We start from the raw sequence: 10,922 nt of genomic DNA on the forward strand, positions 1-10,922 counted from the left end.
CCTTCCTTCCTTCCTTCCTTCCTTCCTTCCTTCATTCCTTCCTTCCTTTCAAGACAGGGTCTTACTCTGTTGCTTAGCCTAGAGTGCAGTGGTGTGATCACAGCTTACTGCAGCCTCGACCTCCCTGGGCTCAGGTGACCCTTCCATGTCAGCCTCACTAGTAGCTGGGACTACAGACGTGCACCACCATGCCCAGCTAATTTTTGTGTGTGTTTTTTGTTTGTTTACAGTTTTTGTAGAGATGGAATTTTGCTATGTTGTTCAGGCTGGTTTCGAACTCCTGAGCTCAAGTAATCTGCCCGCCTTGGCCTCCCAAGGTGTTAGAATTTACAGATGTGAGCCACCATGCCCAGCCACCACTACTTCTTAATAGCTAAATAGGATTTAAGATTTAACCATCACACCATCAAATCTGAGCCCTTCAACAACGCTTAACTTTAGATAGGATATAGGAAAGTGGTTTATCCCTAGGCTACACTATTTCATAATTAATAGAAATGAATGGGATCTATTTCTTTGACATTTTATAGGTCACTAAGCTCTTTTACCTCTGTTATCTTATTGAACATGATCTCTATTGCATTCCATGCTCCTTAGGACAGTTTCATAATTGTGAAAATAGATATTAGGGATTTTCCAAGGGAATAAAATAAGTATTTAAACAAGGAAGGCCTTTGTATTTTTAAAATTTCTACTGTAGCTATAATTGGTTCTCATTTTTATTTCTAATACTATAAATTTCTGCATTCTTTCTTTTTCTTTATCCACTTTTACAGAAGATGGTGTGTTTTAATAACTTTTTTTAAACTTAGCTTTTGATTTTGGATATTTTGCTCATTGATTTCTAGTGATTTTTTCTTTTCTTATAGGAGCATTTAAGTCCACAGTTTTCCTGTGTGTAGTGCTTTAGCTGACTCCTAAAAGTTTTGCTGTGCAGTGGTTTTTAATCACTCCCAGTCTTTTCCACTTTCCGGTATTACTTCTGTGGCTTGTGAGTGTTAAATTTCTTTTTTATTTTCATTTTTGGTGGGGGGCAGGGTCTTGCTCCATCACCCAGGCTGGAGTGCAGTGGTGCGATTATGGCTCACCACAGCCTTGACTTTCAAGGCTTAAGCTATCTTCCCACCTTAGCCTCCCCAGTAGCTGGGACTACAGGCATGCACCACCATGCCAACCTAATTTTTAGATTTTTTTATAGAGATGGAGTCTCACTCTGTGGCCTAGGCTGGTCTCAAACTCCTGGACACAAGTGATCCACCCACCTCAGACTCCCAAAGTGCTTGAATTACAGGCGTGAGCCACCACACCTGGGCTAAATATTTATAGAACAGTTTTTAAAGTTATCTCTAAAAGTTTACTTTTAATTTACTTATATTGTGTCAGAGAATATTTTCTGTTTGAAATAGATTCATTTAGATTGGTCAAGTATTGATATGTATAGTTAATTTTGCAAATATTCCACATATGCTTGAAAACAATATATGTTTTCTAAGTTTGGTATGCAAGGTTATAGTAAGTACAGCAAATTTAGCATTTTTATTTGGGGCTTCACCTTTCCTCCATCGTAACACATTTTGCATCTGCAGGTCTGCAGGCAGAGATAACCTGGAAAGGTACGTTAGACAAGGCACCTGGTACTCTTTTTGCCTGTTGCAAAATTGTTCACAATTTTTTTCTGATACTCCAAATACTTCAGATTTATTTATTTATCAAGACATGTCGAGTATTGTTCTGTCACCCAGGCTGGAGTGCAATCTTAGCTTATTGCAGCCTCCGCTTCCCGGGTTCAAGCAATTCTTCTGCCTCAGCCTCCCGAGTCGCTGGGATTACAGGCATGCACCATCACGCCCAGCTAATTTTTGTATTTTTAGTAGAGAAGGGTTTTCACCATGTTGGCCAGGCTGGTCTTGAATTCCGGATCCCAGATGATCCGCCCGCGTCAGCCTCCCAAAGTGCTGGGATTATAACCGTGAACCACTGCGCCCAGCCCAAATACTTCAGATTCTTATCACCACATACAAGAATTGTACACCTTCATGAACTATTTGAACAGGTCTGTAGGTAGCAAAAACCAAAAAGAATGAAAAGAATATCAGCAGTGATATTCAGTGGGGATGGTGAAATGTTTCCTTTCAGATCGTGTGTCCTCAGAACTGGGAGAGCTTGTTTGTGTGTGGGTGGCTGTGGGGGGTGGGGCTGAAGCAGTAGCTAGTGTTTTAGGGCCGTTCATTTACTTTGTTCAATCAATACTTTGAATGGGTGACCTTCACGGAATTTAAGTAAACTGTTATGAGTTGTGGTCCCTCAAGTAAATTAGTCCCAGAACCAGACCGTTGTGACCTCAGTACCAGGAGGAGAGAACAGCCTGGGATTTTCAGCAGAGGCAACTTTTGAACATTTGATCACGGTGCCAAAAACCTGCAAGCAGTTGTTTACAGAGTTCTTAGGACCAGCCTGGAGTCCTTTCATTCCACCTTACGTGATAAGATCGGTGAAGGAAGTCTCACTTTCTGTATTCCTTAGGAGTCACTAGGTTTTTTAACTTAGATTTTTAGAATCCCGGAAGGAAGTATCTGCTGCCACAGCACTTTTAAAATACATGATCAATGTTCAGGTAGGATGTAGGTGATACCAGCTTGGAGAGAAGTTGACTAGTTATGTTAGACATAAAGTCTTAGGATTTACACACATTTTGTATTTTCTCAGAGCTTAGAACAGGGTCTTGGACAGAGCAGGAACTCAGCAGGTGTAGAAAATAATCAACTTTTCAGTATTTGACACGATAGTGCCTTCCTCTGTTGTCTTTGGTCACATGCTTTCCTGGTCACTTTTCTACTTCTTCCTATTTCTTCTCTATTACAGTATCTGGATATTATTTCTCTTCCTGCAACTTACTGCTAGAATGCCCCAAAGCTTTGGTCTTAAATCTTCTCTCCAAGACCTTATGCCTCTTGTGTCTCAAATATATTCTTTATCCCTTTGACTCAGTTGAGCACTAGCCCTCATTTCCCCAGTTCCCTAATATTCAGTTCCTCTTAGATGTCCTAGTGACCTTCAAATTCCAGTATGTGTTAGACTAAGCCCATTTTCTTCTTTTCCAAATTAGTGTATCTTCGATCCTTGCTTCTGTTCATGCTCCTACTGTTTTTCTCCAGCATCCCAGGTCAAAAATCTCAGAAATGAACTTTGACCCCTTTCCTCTATTCATTTTTACATAAATCAATCATTAACTACTAGTTCAGTATCTCACTGCCCGCTGCTTGGAATTCTGTGCCCTCCTTCCACTGTTTTCCTGGTTTACCTATACTTTTTATTCCAGAGTAAATGAGAAAAGGCTGTGCTGTGTAGAGGGGAGACCACAGACTTTGATCTAAAGCCTGACCCACCCGGTTTCAAACCTGAACACAGAGACACTCACTAGCCAGGCAGCTTAGAATGAATTATTTAAATTCTCTGAATGTCAGTTTTTGTGTCTGAAAAGTGGGAGCTCTTAGTACTTATATTACAAGATGGTTGTGAATATAAATAAAATACTTGTCTTAGCGCCAACACAGTGCCTTGTACATAATAGCCAAGAAATATTTGTTGATTTGTTGAATTAAATTTTGTGGCATGCTGTGTCATCATGCAAATTGCTATACAGGTTAAGAAACATAGTGGCAAAAGAGCTAGTATTTGAGTAAAGTAAGTGGATTCTGTAGTATTGTTGGCAAAGAGTAACCTCTTTGTGTAAAAATATTAGAACACTAAAGAAGAGTCTAGTTATTAGTAATTTTCAAGTTATGCAATAGAAGCTCTCTGAAGATTCATTTCCTCGGAGGGATGCGTAGGAAAAAAGGATGTACATACACTAATATCCACGCATATTAATGTATATTACACATTCAAACATTTCTTGAAATAAATGGAGAGGAATGCGTCTTCAAATGGTAAATGGCAATATTCAGGCATCTTAATTTTTATTATGAATATTTTTATTACCTTAATGTCCCTGGATAAAAATTGATCTCAATAGACTGTGCTCACCTAAGTCAGTATCAGTATCCCTTTCCTTTTTTATGGGGGAAAGATGTTAAAGTAAAAAATACTTATTTTTGGCTAGGCGCCGTGGCTCAGGCCTGTAATTCCAGCACTTTGGGAGGTTGAGGCGGGCAGATCACGAGGTCACGAGTTTGAGACCAGCCTGACCAACATAGTAAAACCTCATCTCTGCTAAAAGTACAAAAATTAGCCAGGCGTGGTGGTGTGTCCCTGTAATCCCAGCTACTCAGGAGGCTGAGGCAGGAGAATCACTTGAAAATGTATGTATTTTCTAGGCTTTGGGAGGTGGTATGGAAGAGAAGCAAAGTAGGAATACCTTCCTGATAGTAGGAAACCAGGGTTGATTCCATCTGGAACATAGTTCTGAAAAGTGGGAGAGTTCTCTCCACTGCCCATGTATTTTTCCTAGTCATTTAGTGACAGTTTCCTGTGTGCCAGGAGCAATAATCTGCACAGTGGTATTTTTCAAGACCCAGAGCTTAGGCGGCTACAAGTCTTAATACTTAAAACCCCACATCTACACTGTCGCCTCTAAAAGTGTTTGAAAATTTAATATTTTTGCTGGTATTAGATAGAGTTCTCTTTGAACATCCAAAGCGCACTTGTTTTGAAAGCTCAATTGATTTTGAGCATTCAATTCCATTTTAAAATAGAGGAAATTTAAAGCAATGGTGTTTAGAGCCCAAAATCGGCTTTGATCTTTTGGAATTGAAAAACTCTTAGAAGAAAGGAGAGAAAATAATTAAGATAAAGCGAGTTATCAAAACTGCCCTTTGAAATCTAACTGTAAACATTGGTAGCTTACATGGGTTGCTGACCGTTGGGGAGATATATATATATATGTATACACACACACACACACATATACACATACACACACACACACATATAAAGGAATATTTTAAGCAGTGGTTTATTTATACTCACGAGGAGATAGGCTGTTATTGTGGGAAACCAGTACAGTTGCACGAAGCCAAATATGGTGCAGGTATGCACAGGATATGCACAGGAAAATGCACAGTGAAATAAGTGACGGTTGCAGAAATTTGCCTGAATTCAGACTCACTTTAGACACTTCTTGCTTTTCTTGCAGTTCTCTTTTCTAAAGCTAATTTTTTACCTTCTCAAAACATGGCTTTTATGTGTATGGAGTGTGAAATTGATTGGTATAGCTTTCAAGACTGGTTTCAGATTCATTTGAAATGATGATTCTGTTTTTCTAGTCTGAAAACATTGTAAGTCTTCAAGTGATTGCCACAGTCAGGTTGTAGTTAGCATAATTGCTTTCAAAGTTAGATTTAAACGTAGGCTCCCAGATTTAATGTGTATTATTTAATTAAGAGTCTATATAAAATATAAATATATAAGATAATAATAATAAATCTCTGTCCGAAAAATTCATGTCAAATGTTATTTTTTAGCTTTACATTTAAGCATAAAGATAGTCTCTATTTGATTTTAGCTTTATAGCATCAAATTACAGTTGACCGTGGTCACCAGGCAACTCAAAGCAAAGCTTTTGTTGTTGTTGTTGCTCATTGTCTCCGACGTGTAATTAATGATGGTGGGATGTAGGGGGAGGGCAGACAATGAAGGGGAAGCACTCAGTCATTAGGGGAAACAAGGGTGAGACATTTTGCCATGCTGGATTTTTCAGAATGGAACAAGCAGGAGAAAGGAAATGGTTATCTATGGATATTGTTCACTGCTGTGTGCCCCTAAAGACAACAGTCAGGTGTCATATGCAAAACAGCAAAAAGTTACTCCTTTAATGAGAAGCTAACAGGGTATTCATAAAAGAGCATAAAAACAAAATTAGGTGAGGTATCCTGTGAAAAGGAAACTTACTAGGCTAAAGTAAAATAATTGCTGTTTACTGTAGGTCAAGTGCCAAGCACAGACAATAATATTCAAACCAACAACGACTGGATCCTGGCTAGCTCCCTTCTCTTGCTGAGACTCAGTATTGGGTAAGCCCAGAGTATCCATGCTGTGAAACCTGCCTGGCTTTCTCTGTGACTCTCTAGATTCAGGCCTGTGTCATTTCCTTAATAGTTCTGTGATGGTTGATGAATTTACATCAATAATTCCATTACTATTTGAAAACAAGTAGTAAACAGAGATTGCGATCCCTGGATATTCATGCTTTTCCAGCGAAATGGCAGGATCCTGGACTTAGGAAGGATGAGAGAAAATGTCATTTATAGGATTATATCTTGTAGTCTTGGTTATCCATATTGGAATTAGGTACATGGTTTGTTTGGGCCTGAAATTTTATAGCCCAGCCTGGTTCACGCTGGCATGTCTGAGCAATCATCTTTATTTTTAATTGGTATATGTTTATAATGAGGGTATCATTAAACCATATTTTAAAAGTAGCTGAAACTTTAGCTATTAGTATATGCAATAAGTAAAATTAATAAATGAGTCATGCACCACATAATGACATTTCGGTCAACGATGGACCACATATGACAGTGGTATAGATTATAATGGAGTTGAAGAATTCCTGTGGCCTAGTGACATAGGCATTGTAGCCACATCTTAACATCTGAGTGTAACACATTACCCTTTCTATGTTTAGAGACAAAAATACTTAACACTGTTATAGTTGCCTAGAATATTCAGTACAGTAACCTGTTGTACAGGTTTGTAACCTAGGAGCAATGGGCTACACCATAGAGCCTAGTGATGGAGTAGGCTAGACACCTAGGTTTGTGTAAGTACTCTCTGTGATGGTCACACAATAACACAAGGGCATAATGAAACATTTTAAAGCAGGTGTCGTAGTCATGAAGCAACATGTGACTGTACAACAGAGCTGAGCACACCTATGCTCTTTCTGGTTACCTCCTCACTGCTTTGCCACATTAGTGGCTGGGTGAGGTTTAATTTTTTTATATGGATGTGGTGTTGGGCTAAGCACTTTCACATCTATAATGTTGTGTTAGGTAGGTCTTATCGTCTCTGTTTTATAGCTGAGAAAACCAGAGAGATTAAATGATTTACCTGATTTGTGGTAAATCATCTCTATGGTATTTGAACCCAGGTCTTATAATTTCACAACTGGTGGCCTTTCTTTATTTCTTGCTTAAAAGTTGGCGTAGTCTGGGAGGGGCATTCTCTTGACAGTCTGAAAGGTTTTTATAATTGGTGACTTTTCTGGCCAGGCACGGTGGCTCAAGCCTGTAATCCCTGCCCTTTGGGAGGCCGAGACGGACGGATCACGAGGTCAGGAGATTGAGACCATCCTGGCTAACACGGTGAAACCCCCTCTCTACTAAAAAATACAAAAAACTAGCTGGGCGAGGTGGCGGGCATCTGTAGTCCCGGCTACTCGGGAGGCTGAGGCAGGAGAATGGTGTAAACCCGGGAGGCGGAGCTTGCAGTGAGCTGAGATCTGGCCACTGCACTCCAGCCTGGGTGACAGAGAGAGACTCCGTCTCAAAAAAAAAAAAAAGACTTTTCTGCCACACCAAGCAGTCAATTGAGTAAATTTGTTATATAAATTTTTCTATAAATTATTTTCTAAGTGAAAATAATTTTCTGTATTCTGTTAAGTGAACCCATTCACTGAAAATACAGAGGTATATTCCAGTAGAATTTAAAAATGTAGATATTATGCTCTGTTAATAAAATCACCTGTAAGAACATAGCATGTCTTTATAATCACATATCTTAAGGAAAATAACCTTTTGATAAACCAATAATAAATAATATCAGATACTAAGATTGAGACTCAAACTATGGACATCAATAAGTGCCGTAGTCAAAATACATCAAAATAATACTCTAAAAGTAAAACCAGAAAAAGTGATTTGGTTTGTAAATTCCTTAATTTAGGAGTTAAGTGAGGGATAGTGGTACTTGAAGCCAAGATAAATGTATCCTGCAAATTTAGGCTGCCAAGAATGTTTAGATTATATTGAGCTGCCTTATTTCATCTTGAAATGATGAAATAGACAAATGAATCTAGCAGGAAGTCATTTAACTGAAAAAAATGGAAGATGAAGCATTCACAATAATATGGATCTGGTAAAAGCCCAGTGCCTTCCTTCTCTTTCTCTTTCCTCCCCACCCTGATCTTCAACCCAGACTCTGCAGGGACAGTGACAAGAGACGGGTTTGGGGCAGGGGTGGAGTGCAGACTTGGCTCTGGTGATGTAGCTTGTCAGATACAATATGGCCTTATTTTCAAACGTTCTTTCAGCATTGGGCCTGTTTATAGAACCAAGGCTGCAGAAGACCAGGGGTGTACGATAGTGGATTGTGGCCTGAGGCACTTACTTGCTTGAGAAAAATTGCTGCCAGACGAGTGGTTTCAAAAAGCTGAGACTGCTGCTGTGGTTGCTAGTGGGTAGAGGATTACAGGGAATGCAGCTTTTCCTCTCCTGTCTAAATATTTGCTGGAGAGCAAATGGGTTTTTGTGTGCATGTGTATTTCCTTTTTCTATTGGGGAAATTACAAGTAATATAGGAACATCCTGTGATAAAATAGATGAAGTAGAGGGAGCAGATGGATGAAGTCGAAGAAATGTGCCCCAGGTCTGTGGCATGCTGTATGATGACTAAATTCTTGGCATGGTGAATTGGTAAGTCTACAGATGATTAACTACAGTGTAAACAAGAAATGTATGGAACCTGAATTTGAGATAGGCCATTCCATCAGCAGCTTTTAGTGTAAAAAGCATCCATTCCCATCAAAGAGACCATGAATGTTTTCATAAGCCTAAATTTTATTTTATTTTAAGTAAGTACCCACCCTGGAAGATTTCCAGTGAGAATAAACCCATGTAATCTCTAATACTCACACACCTGAATGAGCAGAGCTTTCTTTGTGTTTCTTAAAGTAGTATGATACATGACTCTCCCAATTCCATATCTGCTAATCTGGTTAGATCCCTACACCAACTAGTGAGACAGGTAACTCAAACAGTGTAACACTGAGTTTCCAGGCAAAGAAACGTAAGAAAGATCTGCACTTGTAATTGTTAACTCTGCCAAAAATAGGAACGTAGAACTTTCTTGAAAATACTGATCTTCTCATTACCCCTCTGCAAAAGGAGGTTTACGTATGGCTCCACATTAACAGACTTGCCTTATTGCCATTTTTCATCTGCTGATCCTCACTTTAGAAAATTGCATATTAACAAATATTTTACAACCACAAATTACATTTCGAATTATTTACTTGCAACCTTTTAATAAACCGAGTTCTTTTTTCCGGAGGAGCCTTTTTCGGAACTTGAACAAAGCCCTCACAGCAGGGTAACAGGAAGGACCCCCTCCTCCAGCTGAAAGAGTCCCACTGAGCCCCTGCTGGTGAGAGAGAGCCGTGGGAGGGCTGTGAGGCAGAAAGACAGACTGCTGGCCCTAGCTCCTCCCTTCCACCACCCCCAGAGACCAGGAGAGAGTGCCAGTGCGGGCCCATTGCCCTTATTCTCTTGGTCCAATCCTGCTAACCAGGGAAAGTGAAGAGCTGGCTGGTCCGTTGCAAGCCAGGAACCTACCAGGAGGGCTCTCAGTCTCCTCCCTCCTTCTGCTGGACCCTCTTAGAGAAAAATCTGCCTCTTTCTGGAAATAGCTTTTGCCATGGATCTGCACAATGGAGAGAAAATATGACTGTATCTTTTCTTGCTAAAACATAGTTACATGGGTCATTGAGTGCCTAAAGCAGAAGAGATATCAAGGTGTTGACAAGGCCGTGCCCAGATTAGAAAGGTTCTTTCCACAGCACAGCACCTGCTTTTTTTGAGCCCATCAGGTAGAGATGCCCTTCAGGTAACCAGATTCCTGCCCCCTCCAAAGGGGGGGAGTCAAACTTCTAATGAAAGAGTGACATATATTCAGAAAAGTGCACAGATCGTAAGTACACATCTCAAAGAATTTTCACAAATAGGAGCACTCACGTAACACATATCCAGGTCACATTTATCATTTTCTAATGATGTTTCTTTCCTGATGATAAAAGCACTTGTAGGAAGTTTGGAAAATACATCAAAGTATAATAACGGAAATAAAACCATCCATTGTACCTGTACCCCAAGATGAGTACTGAGAGTATTTTGGTGTATTTCCATTCTGTCTGTCTCTCCCCCTCATATACACAGATACATGCGTGTCTATAAATACACTCACACAAGAACGCAACTTCTGAAACTTTATGCGTGTGTGCACAAACACACAGCAGTTTTATTAAATAGTTGCACTGAATGACATACAGATTTTTAGATGTTTCACTCTGTGGTCGTTGGCTTCAGCACCAGAAGGGCAGAGAAAGAAAGGGAAACTGAAAACCATCTGTCTTTTTACTTGGTAACAGGAAAAAGGGGCTTTTTGTGGGTGAGGAGATTGAAATAAATGGCTGACATATAAATAAGGATGATTCGTAGATTTTATTTATCCAATATTTTCCATGTCCATGAAGACTAAGCATTGATGATAGAAAGTTCAGAAACTTCTGGGGAGAGACCCTTTTCTTGAAGAGCAGAGACGAGACATCAGCTTAGATTTTTTTGGCTCCTCTGTGGAACTGAACCCCTCTGGGCTGCAGTTCCACTTTGCCAGAAGAGCAACTTTCCTTTCTTTTTCTTTTAATTAGCTCTCTTGCAGATACCAAAACAGACTTTAACTGTAGCAGCCCTTGTTTTAACAAAAGGAAGCTGAGTCAAAATGTTGGAAATGAGCCTGGTGGTTTTGTGAGTTGCAGCAAAATTATCTTTCCCATCCCTACTGCAGTGGATGAAGTGATGCCTGTGTGGTGCTGGTTGCTTTGGTCCAGCTGAGTTTCCTGCACACATTGTCAGGAGAGGGCAGTTGGCACCAGCTTCCCGTTGCTATTGGTTGTGCAGGATGTGCTCTCCATCTGGCTCCTGGCTGGC

General features: G+C 39.9%; 1 protein-coding gene across 2 annotated transcripts in view; it reads left to right on the forward strand.

Moving 5' to 3' along the window:
• Positions 1-10,922, forward strand: part of LRCH1 (leucine-rich repeats and calponin homology (CH) domain containing 1) — a 93,375-nt gene that overhangs the window by 7,007 nt on the left and 75,446 nt on the right. The gene's annotated exons all lie outside the window — the stretch shown is intronic.

This window comes from Mandrillus leucophaeus, unplaced genomic scaffold, assembly GCF_000951045.1.
Source record: "Mandrillus leucophaeus isolate KB7577 unplaced genomic scaffold, Mleu.le_1.0 Scaffold1002, whole genome shotgun sequence".
NCBI lineage: Eukaryota > Metazoa > Chordata > Mammalia > Primates > Cercopithecidae > Mandrillus > Mandrillus leucophaeus.